Raw genomic sequence first — 14,856 nt, forward strand, 5'->3', positions numbered from 1 at the left:
CAGCAACCAAACAAAAACAAACCAACAAACCCCAAACAAAGCAAAACAAAATCCCAAAATATTCACACTAAGCATAGAAAGCTTAAAAAGACTCTAAGAATCTCAAATGCAGTACATGTTGTAAAGTATTTAATTACCTTAATCATGTTTCCTATAAATTGATCCATTAGACTTCTCTCAAATGTCTGCAGCATACACTGTTTTCTCTAATTACCCTTCCCAATAAGTACTTAAAATATATGAAATTTTCAGTTACCCAAATATTTAAAGCAAAAATACAGTCCTTGTTTCTCAAAACTTAGGAAAAAAACACGCCAGTGGAATATATATGAGTTCTGACTGAATTATGGAGTAACCTGGAACCAAGCACAGAGCTCTTTGAAGCAATCTGACACTTTGTTCAGGATGTCTGTCAAATTCCTGGAGGAAAATATATTTATGGGAAAGGAAATCAAAAAACTTCCTTTAGGAATTAAGACTCTGGAATTAATAGCACAGATCAGTAATGTATCTTTAGTTTCATTTACTTAGCAAGGAGTAACAGCTTCTATTTCATTCCAACACAGCAGGGTCATTAATAGCATCTTTTTAACTCTACTTAGATTCCCTTTTGTTTGTTGTGGCACCCCAGGGATTCCTGGTTACTTTCAAAATGATTTTGACTAATTGCATTAGGCCCCATGTTGGAATCTTAAATATACTGTAAATAGCTGGAGTTTTCCTGCCAGGGTGTAACACACCACGGCTTTCAGACCTTATCTGACGACACCTGGTTGTTGATGTTTCATTAATAACAGCAACTGCAACAGTAATTCGCTGGTTCATCAGGATTTCAAGGGAGATGCCTGGTGTCTGAGAGCTCTGCCCTCATCACTGGGCTGATGCCAACACTGTCAGTGAACATATTCCCACCCTCAAACCTCGATCCACACCCTTGCTGGTGCTGCCAGTGCCCAGGCACAGAGGACAGGTGTGTGTAAAGAGCTTCCAACCCTCCTCACAACCCTGTTCAGTCTCTCACTGATGCACTCCAGATGGGTCATCACAAGGCGGTTTTGCCATCCACCTCTCCCAGAAGAAAGTGTATCCATTTTATCCCAGAGTGAATCACCAAATCATTAAGGTTGGAAAAGACCTTTGAGATCATCAACCAGCACCATGTTCACCATTAAACCATGTCCTCAAGTGCCATATATGTACATTCTTTGAACACTTCCAGGGATGGTGACTCCAGCACTTTCCTGGACAGCTTGTTCCAATGCCTGATCACCCTTTCAATGATAAAATTTTCCCTAATATCTAATCTAAACCTCCCCTGGTGCAACTTGAGGCCATTTCCTCTCATCCTGTCACCTGTTACCCAGGAGAAGATCCCGACCCCTAACTGGCCCCAACTTTCTTTCAGGGAGTTGTAGAGAGCAATAAGGTCTGCCCTGAGCCTCTTTTTCTCCAGGCTGAGCCCCCCCAGCTCCCTCAGCTGCTCCTCATCAGACTTGTACTCCAGCCCTTCCAATCCATTGGACTGGAGTTCCGGCAAGGCAATGAGATGAGCGTGATCATCATGAGCTCAGGATGCCCAAATCTACACTGATAGTTACTCTCCTTTCAGATGGAAAAGGTTTTCTCAATTCTTTGGAACAGGCTCCCCAGGGAAGTGGTCACAGCATCAATCCTGCCAGAGGTCAAGAAGCATCTGGGCAATGCTTTCGGGCCCGTGGTGTGATTCTTGGGGCTGTCCTGTCCAGGGCCAGGAGCTGGACTTTGATGGTCCTTGTGGGTCAATTCCAGCTCAGGGTATTCTGATTCTACAATTCTGTGAACCACTTTCTTTCTCCTTCTGTCCCACATTTATTTTGGAGTAGGTGCCCTAACAGCCACAACATCCTGAAATGGGGAATTGTTCCACAGCACAGTGTGTGAGTTGGGTTAACAGCCACAACATCCTGAAATGGGGAATTGTTCCACAGCACAGTGTGTGAGTTGGGTTTTCATCACAGCTATGTCACCCATGTTCTTCTGAAATGTATTGAAGAACAGTGCTGGTCACCTTTGTGAGCTGTGTGTTGGAAGAGAAGTGATTAGCCCATGACTGGATCACTGGGGTGCTTTCTCTGTTAGTACAAATGCACACACCCCAAAAATAAAGTGCATTGCAATAGTTAAACCCCAGAGCACACACCAGTTCTGCACATGCACAACACACCTGCATAGGACTCTGTCCTGAATCTTTCTTCTGAAACTCTATGAATGGGGAAAACTGCCAATACAATTAAAACTTTGGCTCCTGTGTCCCTCTTGCTCCTTTTCCAAGGGGCAAACCACTACCCTAATCAGAATTCTACCTGCTCCTGCTATTGAAAACATAATTTCATAAACAAGTCTCCTTCCCAGGAGAAAGGAGAAAAGGCTGATGGGTTGCAGATATGTAAGGTCATCTCAATCAGCATTCCAGTGCATATGGGAAGCAGGGAGTTTTCAATAAGTCAAGGACTTTGAAAACTGCTTTGCCATGCACAGGGAAGGGAGTAAGTGTTTGAAGCACAGATGCCTTGGCTATTCAGAACAAAATGAAAATCTTTCTGTGAAAGCATTCCAGCTAAGCTTAAAAGCCCATTTCAGAAAGTCCTGCTGGTTAAACAAAAGTGGAAATTCCTGACTTTCTGATCCCCTGACTTGGTGCCATTTAAAGCAATTGGAGAATATGGCTTTTATTTCAGAGAGTGATCAGCCTCAGTGGTGCTTAAGTTGGGACAAGGCCTCATATTCATGATGGAAGGCTTTTTGTGTAGCTGCAAATCCTCCTTACTCATCATGCATGGTGTTATAAATTTCTTCTGAGTGGTTCTTTCATCACTCACAGGTTCCAATTCTGTCTAAGGATATTCTGTATGTTCTATATATATATATATACATATACCTGTCACTCAGAGTTCAAGACCTGAGGCAGAGTTGTAATGCTTTAAGAGGCACAGGAATGCCTAATCCTGCAAAAACTGGGTGATATACCTTGGGATTTCAGTGTGTCCTGCACTTCCTTCTGATGCTGTGCCCATGAAACGTGGAGTTTCTCAGTTCAAGACTTCTTTCACTACAATGATATTTAGATCTTTATGCTAGTGCCAAATAGCCAGAGTTTCATTGCATTTAGAGGAAGATCCAACTTTATAAAATAATACTTTTTTTTCTCATTAAGGACTTGAATTTCATCTTGTTGCCACTGCCACAGACAATCCAGTGGTCAGACTTTGTGCTGAGAGGCACAAAAGGGCCTGAAGTGATTGCAGACATCACCCAGAACTTAGAGGGGAAGGCTGTCATCCCACTGCCTCAATTGGTTTTGGATGAAATTCCCCTTCACAAACTCACATCTCTGCAGAGATGCTCTTGTCTTCTCAGGATATGTGCTATATGTAGGAAAATGTGGTATTGCTTGAGGCCTCGCGACATAAGTAATGTTAGTAACTCCATGGAGCCTCAGGGAAGTGAAGGATTATACCAAAATACATCAAGGTTTGTAGGGAAAATAAGACTCAATTTTCATATCATTGAAAACCATCATCTTAAATTTATGTTTAATCGTGTTAAAAAATGTATTTCATTGCATAATTAATGCGGGCCTGGAGCAAGAAAGTTTGGGCAAATTCTGGTTTTTTCCTGAGGCATAAAAGGCACTGAAATTCTGGCTGGTAGAGCTTTTCCACTCCTACTTTCCAAGGCTTGAGAAGGACTCTCACTTGTGAACCTGTTGACATGTTTCTAGCAATGTGAGTGATTGTGGCTTCCTCTTCTACTGCTCCTTCAAAACAACCTGCTGGAATTCACATGCTGCTGGAAGCACAGACCTCTGGTGATGAATCACCTGCTAAAGGTTGTCACGAGGGGGCACTCAAAAAAATAAATACTTTGGTAGTTCTCTAAAATAGCCATTTTCAGTTTGGGTTCAGAAAGTCATTTCATAGAGTTCCTGGTCTTTATATATATTTTTTGTTTAAAAGAGACAGCATCAGCAGCTGCCCTTTTGTAAAAAGAGGAAAAACCACAAAACTTTCCTAATTTATTACATATTTTACCATTTAATTGTATGCTCAATGTGCTGGTTTTGCCTCTTTCCAGAACTTGGAGACTACACAGTAACATTTGAGTCCCAATGAGTGGGCTACTTTAAATGTTAGGAGAGAGGTTTTTGCTAATAGACTTCAAATCCCCAAATTTGTCAAAGCAGTTCCTGGTTACATATCATCATGAAAATATAAAAATAAGAAATAAATTTTAAAAAAAGCCACAAAAATCCACCAAAAAAAAATAAAAAAAAAAAAAAAAAGAAAACCCCACAGAGACAGCAAATACCACCTCTCTGTGAAATGCAGATTTATAGATGTAAGAGTTCAGATATGCGTGTCAACATTCCTTTTCAGCATTTTAGGACTTTACAGTGACAAGAGATGGAAAATACTCTTTTTAAGACTATCTTTTTTCTTTCTCTCCCACACTGCAGATCTATATCCAGCAATCACTTCAACCCAGCTTCCAGAACTGGTTGTAGGAGGTGAGCCTGATCTTTTAACTCAGGTCCAGCTTCCATGCAGGGGGTGAAGAAAAGCAGTGTGAGGGTTCAGCATCACTACAAAGCTACACCGTGGGACAAGTAGTTTTATTCCAGGTTCATCTCTTCCCAAACACAGCATGGATGCTTTTATGCCAAGGAACAGGCAGTCTGAGGAACAGCAGTAGGAACAGCATGGAGAGAGTAGAGGGGAACACAGAAATGCTGTCAGAGCTCTGCTCACCCCATGGACCTGCTCTCAGAGTGGTTTGGTGTTTGAAGGCAAAGCTTATATTTGATAATGATGTGGCCACCTGTGTGTGTCCCCTGACTTCCCTCCTCCTGTAAAGCCCCACTGTGGCACTGCAGCTGTTTTAACACAGCACACTGAGGTCACCCAGACGTGTTCCTTCCTCTGCCACTCGAGGAAATATTCTTGTACAGAGCAAAGCTTCACTCCTCTCATACAGAAAGGTGGTGATTTTGGCTTCTGGAAGTACAGCAATAGAGAGGTATCAACTCCTGCAGGCAACAAGGCAAAGGAAGTGGTAATTGTCCATATGTAAACCAGAACATCAGGTACAACACTGTACCTTCCATCCCACCTGAAGACCACTTTTCTCAAAGTCGTTTGTGATGATGGGCAGCAGGTCCCAGATTTTATCACCTGAATAGCAGCTTTCTTGGAAAACTGGTCCATCTCCTCAGGAAACTGCCATGAAGGTGTGCACCTCCTCTGTTTTGTGAAGAGCAGCTCTCACTGATTTCGTCAGCTACTGAGCTACCACAGTAATGAGTAGACAGAGATGACATTCTCCACTACTGAAGCAGAGATGAATATTCCCAAAGGATTCCCAAGCAATATAGTCAGAAATGCTCTAAGTAATGGAAATCCCTTTGAATATAAAAGAATAATAGTCTAACAGTTTCCTCTTCTGAGAACTAACCTCCTATTCATCCCTCAGTAATTTGTTTTCTGGTGTCTTTCAATGTGAAATAAGGACTATACTCTTCAACAAATATTTAGATAAAGTTTCAAAACTATCATTATGGGATTTTTTGTTTTCTTTTTTTTAAATGCAAGTGAGAAATCACTAATAAGTTCATCTGTTTTTAGAATTTTGCCAGCCAGCCTGATTTTATTTTGGAAAATAATGTCATACCGGCTCCAGAACTTTAACAAATTAGTTCTTATAATTAGATTTCAAGATAATTGCTAGAGAAATAATTAAGAAGTTATTCTGGGACAACTGCTGGAAATCAATGAGGTATAGAGATATTGTTATACTTTCAATATATGTAGCTGGTTAACTCTTTGAAGGTAAAACTCTAATGTGCATAAAACCACTTTAGTCTAAACTGAGAAAAAAATACAAAAGACACAGGACACTGAGGATCAACACTGCATGAATTTAAAGCACTAATATTATTGCATTGTTGTAACAATCATTGGAATAAAATCTTCACTGAAATTTTAACTAAGTAGTCCTAAAGCAGTTCACATTGAAGAGAGGAAATACTGATTTTCTTGGACAGGTGAGGATGGGAAAAAAGGTATTTGGCTATGTAGATATTTAGGAAAATGTACAAAAAACCCCCTGTGTTTTATACCAGCATATGAGGTAAAAAAAAACCAAACAAACAGGATGCTCACAGTGTGTCAATTATTAAACTCAATTCCAGTATCCCTGAAGTGTGTTGATTCATGGACTCTGTACCCTATGGCACAGAAGAAACCTCTGGCTGTGATAAATTGAATCAAAAATGGAAAACCTTGTTAAATGAAGGATGTCAAGTGGTCACCACTGGAAAATATAGTCTGAAAACTGTGTTTAGAAGGACAATGATTTGGAAAAGTGAATGTGCTACACAGTCAAAGTAACCCTGCACATCACAGGCATTTGTGGAATAATTTCATGCTCTGCTGTTCTTCGACTTTATTTTTACCTCTGGACATTTTTGATCTAAATATTGGCTTGTGGAGTTCAAGAATCACAGAAGAAATCACAGAATGGCCTGGGGTGGAAGGGAGAATATCTCGTTCCAACACCCTGCCATGGACAGGGCCTCCTTCCACTAGACCAGGTAGTTCAGTGCTCCATCCAAGCTGGTCTTAAAGGCAACCTGGGTTTGAAAACCTGACCTTGAAAACATGGCCTGCTACAATGGAGAACATCAATCACAGTCACTTCAAAAGCATTGAAGAATTTTTTGCTATGCAGTTGTGGAAGGCACCCAAATATGAATTATTTCCCACCTCCTTGAAGTGTGGCTGTGTCCTGTATATGCCTTGGCTGTACCTCAAATAATTTGCTTAAGATGAGAGTGAAATAGTGAAGCTGCAGACAAGAACTGGTGCAATGCATGGGGACATATGGTTTTCCTGAGAATATGTTGTGGAACAAGATGCAAATGTGTTCCATACCTCTTACAGACTTGTTCTTTATCAGACACATTGAGCCCGTTTTTTTCCTGTGCCATGGGAACAGCACAGACATAAAAGGAGCAAATTAATACATATAAATCTTCTATTTATTGATGAGGAAATTAAGAAGCTATAAGCTAATGTTTGTTCTGTGTGCCTGATGAGCTGAGAATACTGTTTCCCAGCCAAAGATTGAGCTCTGCTGGTTAAAGGAAAAACAGAAACTTCACAATTTTTCACAACCCCTTAATTGACAAACATCTGTGACCACAAATCAAGCAGTAGCTCTCAACAGCGATAAGAGCTCCTCCCTTTTGATTTCAGAAGCTATAAAATATGAAGGTTGCAAGAAATTAGATAATTTATCCCCCTTTGTTTGTTTAGATTGGAGATAATTCAAGGCCCTTCATCTTGAGAAAGCTCAGTTGGACAAGACTTTTTTCTTTTTTCTTCTTTCTTCTACCAAGCCAAAACTAGAAAAGAGTAGAAGTTGGTGTGTTATAGGAGTCATCCAGTGCCTGCAAAGAAGGTTGCAGAAAATAGAAATTGTGGATTTAATCCACCTGTTGCTGAAAGGATGTGTGCTCAGATCCCTGTGAAATTGCAAGGAAATTCATGGTCTCTATCACGTTCTCCACAGAAAAATGTTTCCCAAGTTTAAATTTGACAAATAATTCATCCCTTCCTTCCTGTGAATTCATAGTAAATGGCAATGCCCTACCACATCTGGTGGTACAATATCACATCTCCTGCTTTCAGATCACAAGTTTAACTGCTCTGAATCGTGTTGACCAAGACGGATTGTGATCCTGCCTTCTTTTTGCCCCTTGTCTGTTGACATCACTGTTCTTTAACTGGATTAATGCAATTCCCTATAACCCCCCCCAAAAAATCCCTCTTTAACTAATAACACACAGCCTAAGTCTCTTGTATCAGTGCCAAATGTTGGGAAAACAAGTAAATGTATTTCAGAAAGAGAGGAGGGTGTTTGGATAAGGAAGTGATGCAAAGAGATTTTGATACAGTGACCACCAAGAAGGAGATGGGACTTCCCTTTATATGTCTCTCCTTACCATTTGAGTGAGGGGAATAAACCTAATGCCCATTCCAGTACAAGAGAGCAGTGCAGTCAGCAGCTCCACTCTGGAACAGGCCTAGTTATGATACAGAAATCACTGGACAGAGAAAGGCAAGAACAGGTCTGAGTTCAGGTGAGAGAAGACTGAAAAACATTTTATACCTGATTTTACTCTAAAAGATAACAAAGAGGGGGGCAATGATGGAATACACTTGTGAATACTACACAGAAGGCAGCCAATGGAAGTTTAGTGTACCTACTTCAACATATGGAACAAGAAATCCTCCAGGAGGCTGAAAGCTATAAAATTTAGAACTGATCAAATACAGTTGTTATTCAATGCACAGCTGAACTGTGAATTTTGTTGTATGAGATACTGTCAGGGTAATCTGCTTATTAAGACTCAAAAAGAATCTGGGATACTCTTATCACACATACATATATATATAAATTATTTTATAACATTGCTTGTGAAGAGAGAACAAACAGTTTTGCTATCAAAGTTATAAAGAATGAAGTTGAATTCACACGATAACCATGGAATCACAGAATGGTTTGGGTTGGAAAGGACTTTCAAAGGTTATCCAGTCCCAACTTCCCTGCCATGGGCAGGGACATCTTCTACTATAACAGGTTTTTCCAAGCCCCATCCAACCTGGCCCTGAACACTTCCAGGGATGGAGCAGCCACAGCTTCTCTGGACAACCTATTCCAGTGTTTCACCACTTCACAGTAAGGAATTTCTTCCTAGTAAGGAATCTAAACCTACCCTCTTTCAGTTTGAAGCCATTCCCCCTTGATGTCTCACTCCAAACCTTTGTTGAAAGTCCCTCTCCGGCCCTCTTGGAGCCCCTTTAGGTGCTGGAAGGTGCTCTAAGCTCTCCCTGGAGCCTTCTCCTCTCCGAGCTGAAAAAACCCAACTCTCTCAGCCTGTCTCCAGAGCAAAGGTGCTCCAGCCCTCTGGTCATCTTTATGGCCTCCTCTGGACTCATTCCAACAGACCCATATCCTTCTTATGCTGGGGAACCCAGAGCTGGATGCAGCACTCCAAGTGGGGTTTCAAGAGAACAGCATAGAGGGGGAGAACCACCTCCTCTGACCTGCTGCCCACATTGCTTTGGATGCAGCCCAGGACATGTTTAGCTTTCTGTGCTGTCAGGTCAACATGTCTGGGTCATGTTGAGCTTCTCATAAACAAACACCCCCAAGTCCTTCTCCTCAGGGCTGCTCTTCCTCCATTCTTTGTCCAGCCTGTGTCTGTGCTTGAGATTGCCCTGATTTAGGTGCAGGACCTTGCACTTGGCCTTGTTGAACTTCCTGAGGTTTTCACAGTCCCACCTCTCAGGCCTATCAAGGTCCCTCTGGATACCATCCCTTCCCTCCAGTGTGTTGGCTGCACCACACAGCTTGGTGACATCAATGTCACTGTCCATGTCCCTGACAAAGATGTTAAGCAGTGCCAGTCCCAGCCCTGACCCCTGAGGACACCACTTGTCCCTGTTCTCCAACCGGACACTGAGCCATTGACCACAACTCTCTGAGTGCAACCACCCAGCCAATTCCTTATCCACTGGGTGATCCATCCATCAAATCTCTGTCTCTCCAGACAAGGATGTTGTGCAGGACAGTGTCAAAACTTTGCACAAGTCCAGGCGGATTTGTAGCTCATGTGTTGAACACAAAAACATGCAGGAAAAGTTTCTATCATTCCCTTGGTTTGGACCAAAATTTGAGGCAAGATATTTGAACAGATGAACTGATCTAATCCTAATCAACGATTCCTGGTTTTCACATAGCTCTGTATATAAGTAAATATTTCAAGGTATTGATCTCCTGCTTTGCATAAGAGGATAATGATTCTGAAACTCCCAGAGACAAATCTATATTCAAAGTTTTAGAAGAATAGAGCCTGGCTGAAAACATCACAGTTTTGGGGAATACTACAACAAAATTAAATATAGATTGGATAAATATAGATTGGATAAATATAGATTGGACAACACCATTAACCCAATGATAATAATATAACTTTTTCTTTACGGGGATGATGTAGGCATCATGACGAAGGCAAAATGAAATAGAAGAAAAGACAGGCGGAAGTTTCCTCCAAGACAGGTGCTGTCATTTTGTTTTGCTTAGTTTTTCATTACTGTTTCACTGTGCTTAAGGATAAATATTTGTCAGACACATCAGCACAACAGATAAAAAGTGTCCAGTTTAAAGTATTCTTAAATTAATACTATCACTTTTCTATAGATTTTCCGGCTCTTTGGACAAGATAGTTCAGCTGCATGCACAGACCTCTAAAATAACCTCATGACCTAACAGTTGTTAAACACCTTTCATAATTTGCCACAAACTTTTCAGGATTTTTTAAATATTTCAGAAAATCACTCCATCTGAAATTATATATCCCTTTGTTCATAACTCACTTTTAACACTTCTAATATACATCATCTCTGGATGTTTAACAATGTTCTCAATCTAAATGATGCAGGGAAATACAATTAAGTTTTAAGAACATTTATTTAGGGAAGAAAAAGATTCAATATGTTCTTAAATTACATGTACATTTAGGATGTTAAAATTCACCAGGCTGATAAATTGCATTGCTATTGTTACTGTGATTTGATCTACACTAAGGACAGGGATCCTTCTAATAGATTAGGAAAGGAAGAGCTGATACTAAAATAAGTGTATTTTTGCCGATGAAGTCTAAGTTGTATCAATTTAGAGTGTGGTTTCTAGGCTCTAGCTCTATCTGCAGATAAAGATGAATACTTCCAGATGGCAGCTTGTTCCAGTCCCAGACAAGGTGTCTGTCTCTCCTCACTGACTGCAAAGAGAGTTTGAAGGTAGGGTTAGTGTGGGTGTTCTCCCTATGGGCATCACCTTTGAAACAAGTTCCCTTTTATAGTTGAGGAGAGATAATCATAAAGTCATTAGTGTAGATGCAGTTCATCTTTTCTCACAGGGGATGCCCACATTTGGTCAGAGGAACCACAGTCTCAGCTTTTAAATCACACTGATGTCCTGGGCCACCTTGTAAAGATTCCCATCTTCTCCACAAGGATGTGGGTTCCCAAAGATCCTGGTCACATCTACTTGCTCTGAGAAGATGCCCTGGATACAGTAGAGCATTTCCAGTGGCACTGGGTATCCGGTGGAGCTGATCTCTTCTAGGAGGATTCAAGTGAAGATTAAGGGACCTAAATTTAATACTCTACTTTTGTACTATGTGTTTAAGGTAATAGAATTATAGAATGGTTTGGGTTGGAAGGGAGCCTCAAAGCTCATCTTGTTCCAACCCCCCTGCCACGGGCAGGGATACCTTCTACTAGATCAGGTTTCTGAAAGCCCCATCCCACCTGGTTTTGAACACTTCTCTTCTCTGAGCCTCACAATCTCAGTTCTCTCAGCCTTTCCTCGTATGAAGGGTGTTCCATCCCTCTAATCTCCTTCATAGACCTTTTGTAACAAGTGGTGATACAGCAAAAAGAGTCCAGGGGCCACTTCAGCTCTGCTCAGAGCAGACAGTCACACCCTGGTCACCTGCACTGTTTTCTGAGCTTGCTTGATGCACTGACAGAGCTTCTGAGGGGAGGGAACAGAGCTCTAACCTGTATTTGTATTTCCCTCCTATCACTGAGACAGGCTCACCCTGAATTAAGAGCACTCCTTAAATTATCCAAGACATGCCAGCCTTTGTGAACCCATTTCTACCAAGGGGTCCTGGGGAAAACCATTTGCAATATTTGTCAGCAAATAGAAGGTTGAAAGCAGCATCAGAGTCCTGGTTGATTTTGACTGCAGGGGTTGCATGAGAATTTATATAAATAGGCAACAGACCTGATAGTTCGAGGATGGCACTTAGGATAAAAGTCATAATTCTTCCTAAGTGTGGGCACAATCTGTGCAGGGCACACAGAAACTACAAGTATCGGATGAGCACAAAGAATTACGAGTTTTATACAAGTTCAACTCTCTGCTTCAGCCCAAACCTCAGGTACCAAGAGGACAAGCTGCCATTCAGGTTAGCCCAAAGGCCACCAAGGAGCATCCTGAGATCAATTGGAACATCTTTTAATGCTCACTGGAGGGGAAGGGAGTCAGTAAATTGTGGATTCCTGTGCTGCCTGGGACATCACACATTGCTGCCAATAAACATGTTGTGGTGTGAAATACGGTGCAGCATGAGAATAATAATAACTTGGAGCAGAAGAAAGGCTATAAAAAGAGGGAGGTTGCTGTTGGAGAAATGGTTCAAAAAACTAAGTTTTCTGCTTTTGGCATAAACTTTTTTTCAGGTGGATAAATGGATGCCATGTGTTTGAGCAAGTGAGAATTTGTGTCTCAAAGAGAGGTCATTTTGTTGAGGGCAACAGTGACCATTATCATAAATGGCCACACTCTGGTATATCATCCAGCAAAAAAATGCTACACATTAAAAAAATAAAATGCTATAGTTCTTGACTATAACTCACCAATATGGGTTTAAGGTGGAAGACATATTTTTAAACAGAAAGACATACAATCTGTGTTTAAGGGCATAGAATGATACTGAAACCCACAGACTTTGGAAATTATACTTACCAATGCTACTGAAAACCAGCAACATGCATTTGACTTTCATTTGCCTTGTACTGCTTCAATTTTCTTGTTGTTGATGTCCATTCAGTGCACTGGTTTTAATGCATTCTGTTAGGTTAAAGTGTGCTCTGACATTATGGATTTCCTCCTTGTGAATGTGCTCAAAGATCATGATAAGCCATGTCCTAAATCCTTTAAAGCTAAATGACATCTGTCTATTTATGCCAGGAATAATACCCAGAGAGAATAAAAGAGCACCAGGTTTGTTTATTAAACCTATTCAATATGGATTTTGACTACCACAAGGATTAGGGCATTTTCAAATTTAGTTCCATGCAAGTAATCTGTTGAAAAATCAAAATCTTATGACTCCAAAGAAAACTATTTCAATATTTTAACTGCTTTATTGTTGTGGTAGGATAGAACTTGGGTATATGTATTAACTCAGGTTACACAAGAGCTCATGAGGTCACCTGTTCCAATCCACAAGGAAAAGCAGGGTTAACCAATATTAGGTTGGGATCCTTGACACCTCTATTATAGTAAAAGCAACAATCCTGTTACAAAGTGTGTAAGTAATAACCTCTAAAAAATAGCTATAATGGTTACAGTTCCCTATATGTTTTGTTGCACTGGCATTTTCAAAAAAATTGTTCTGTCAGGAAATTGCAAACCCTTTTTATTTGCTTTCTGTCTTTTAACTGAATAAATTCTGAAAGAAAAAATAGAAGATAGAAAATAAAAAAAAATTGGGGAAAAAGGAGAAAAGGAATGATTTAAATGCCTGAAATTTTGGGGGAGTCAATGAAAATATCTATGCTGAAAAATTGTCTCTTCTGGGACAGTTATCTTATTATAAACATGTAGTTTAGGTGTTCAAAGAAGGCAACCAAGTAGACTCCTGATTCTGCAGCTTAAACTTAATGTGTACTATGGATATGAAATTAGGAAGAACAAATGCCAATCTTTTCTCACAGCAGCATCCTGCTGTGCTATTAGTAGGTGTAGATTAGTGATTTTATTTCCTATCTGTAATTTTAGGAATGCTGCAATCCTACTGAATGATACTCAGTTGCAACAGGAACACAATTCATAGTTGTTGCCTGAATGAGGCACAGAAAAGACTTAAAAAAATTGGGACTTTCAATTCTGTGCCCAAGAGAACACGCAAAATGACACAAAGAGTCATATGGAAAAGTCAATTATAAGAATGATGATTTTTTTCTGTAAGTATCACATGTTCCCAGCACTCAATTAAGCCATTAGCTGGGAAATGGGGAACAACTGACTATAATTATCCTGCTAAAGGCTTCAAATCTGTTTACAGGATTCGATGCCATGGGCTTCACTGCACTGATGGTTGTATTTAGCTTATTTAGAGGAAAAATATGTGCTGGAATTTAAGGTCAGTGTTAATAATATTTATTTTTATATACGCCTAAATAAACAACATTATAAAATTCCACAAGGGAAATTGTTCAGAATCTAATAGGCAATAAACTAATAAAAATATACCATGATTCTTTAAAACTAAATATATAATATTTAAACAACACTTACTTAAAATATTTGTATATTGTAATACATGATATATATCATCACATTTATATTTAGAATATAAAATATTATCTAATGTGTATGTGTGCTTATATATAATGCATATACTTTCATATATGATTATATATGTAATATATAAAATTATATAGCATTTAAAATATAGACACATATATGTAACTCAAAAAATTAATCCTACATTTTTTAACCCCCTGTTATATTTCAGGAAGTGTGTGAGGACGTGTCGTCTGGGACAGACACTGGATCTAGTTCTGATTAATTGTGGCAAAGTTTCTGAATAAACTCCTTTATGAACTTGAAGCAGGAATGTCTTATCCAGCTTAGACAGTGAAGTGACTGTAATGCTTTGGAAATCACAGTGGATTTTTCCAGAGCTTGTCTAGGCATTGAGAGTTACAAAGAAGATCCATGCAGCAGGATGTACTTGAATCCATTCTTTCTCCATTTGGGTTCTCTTCCACTTTTCCAGCATCATGGAGGGACCATAAAAACACTAAATTAAGGTGATCTTGTTTTTACACAGGGAAATTTTTAATTCAAGAAATTCTCTATTCTGATTTATGAATCACGGTGGAGGAAGAACAAAAGGAAGAGAAAGGAATCACTGACTGACTGTAATTATTGCATTTTCAGTCAGCGCACAAG

General features: G+C 39.9%; 1 long non-coding RNA gene across 1 annotated transcript; it reads left to right on the forward strand.

The window, feature by feature from the left end:
- The first annotated feature begins 10,122 nt into the window (after positions 1-10,122).
- Positions 10,123-14,511, forward strand: LOC120323401. Its single transcript, XR_005563790.1, has 3 exons — positions 10,123-10,161; positions 13,964-14,041; positions 14,417-14,511. It is a non-coding gene; the product is annotated as an uncharacterized LOC120323401 (long non-coding RNA).
- Positions 14,512-14,856: the final 345 nt, after the last annotated feature.

This window comes from Pipra filicauda, unplaced genomic scaffold (assembly GCF_003945595.2).
Source record: "Pipra filicauda isolate LSUMZ 115617 unplaced genomic scaffold, ASM394559v2 scaffold251_size2273266_pilon, whole genome shotgun sequence".
Lineage (NCBI taxonomy): Eukaryota > Metazoa > Chordata > Aves > Passeriformes > Pipridae > Pipra > Pipra filicauda.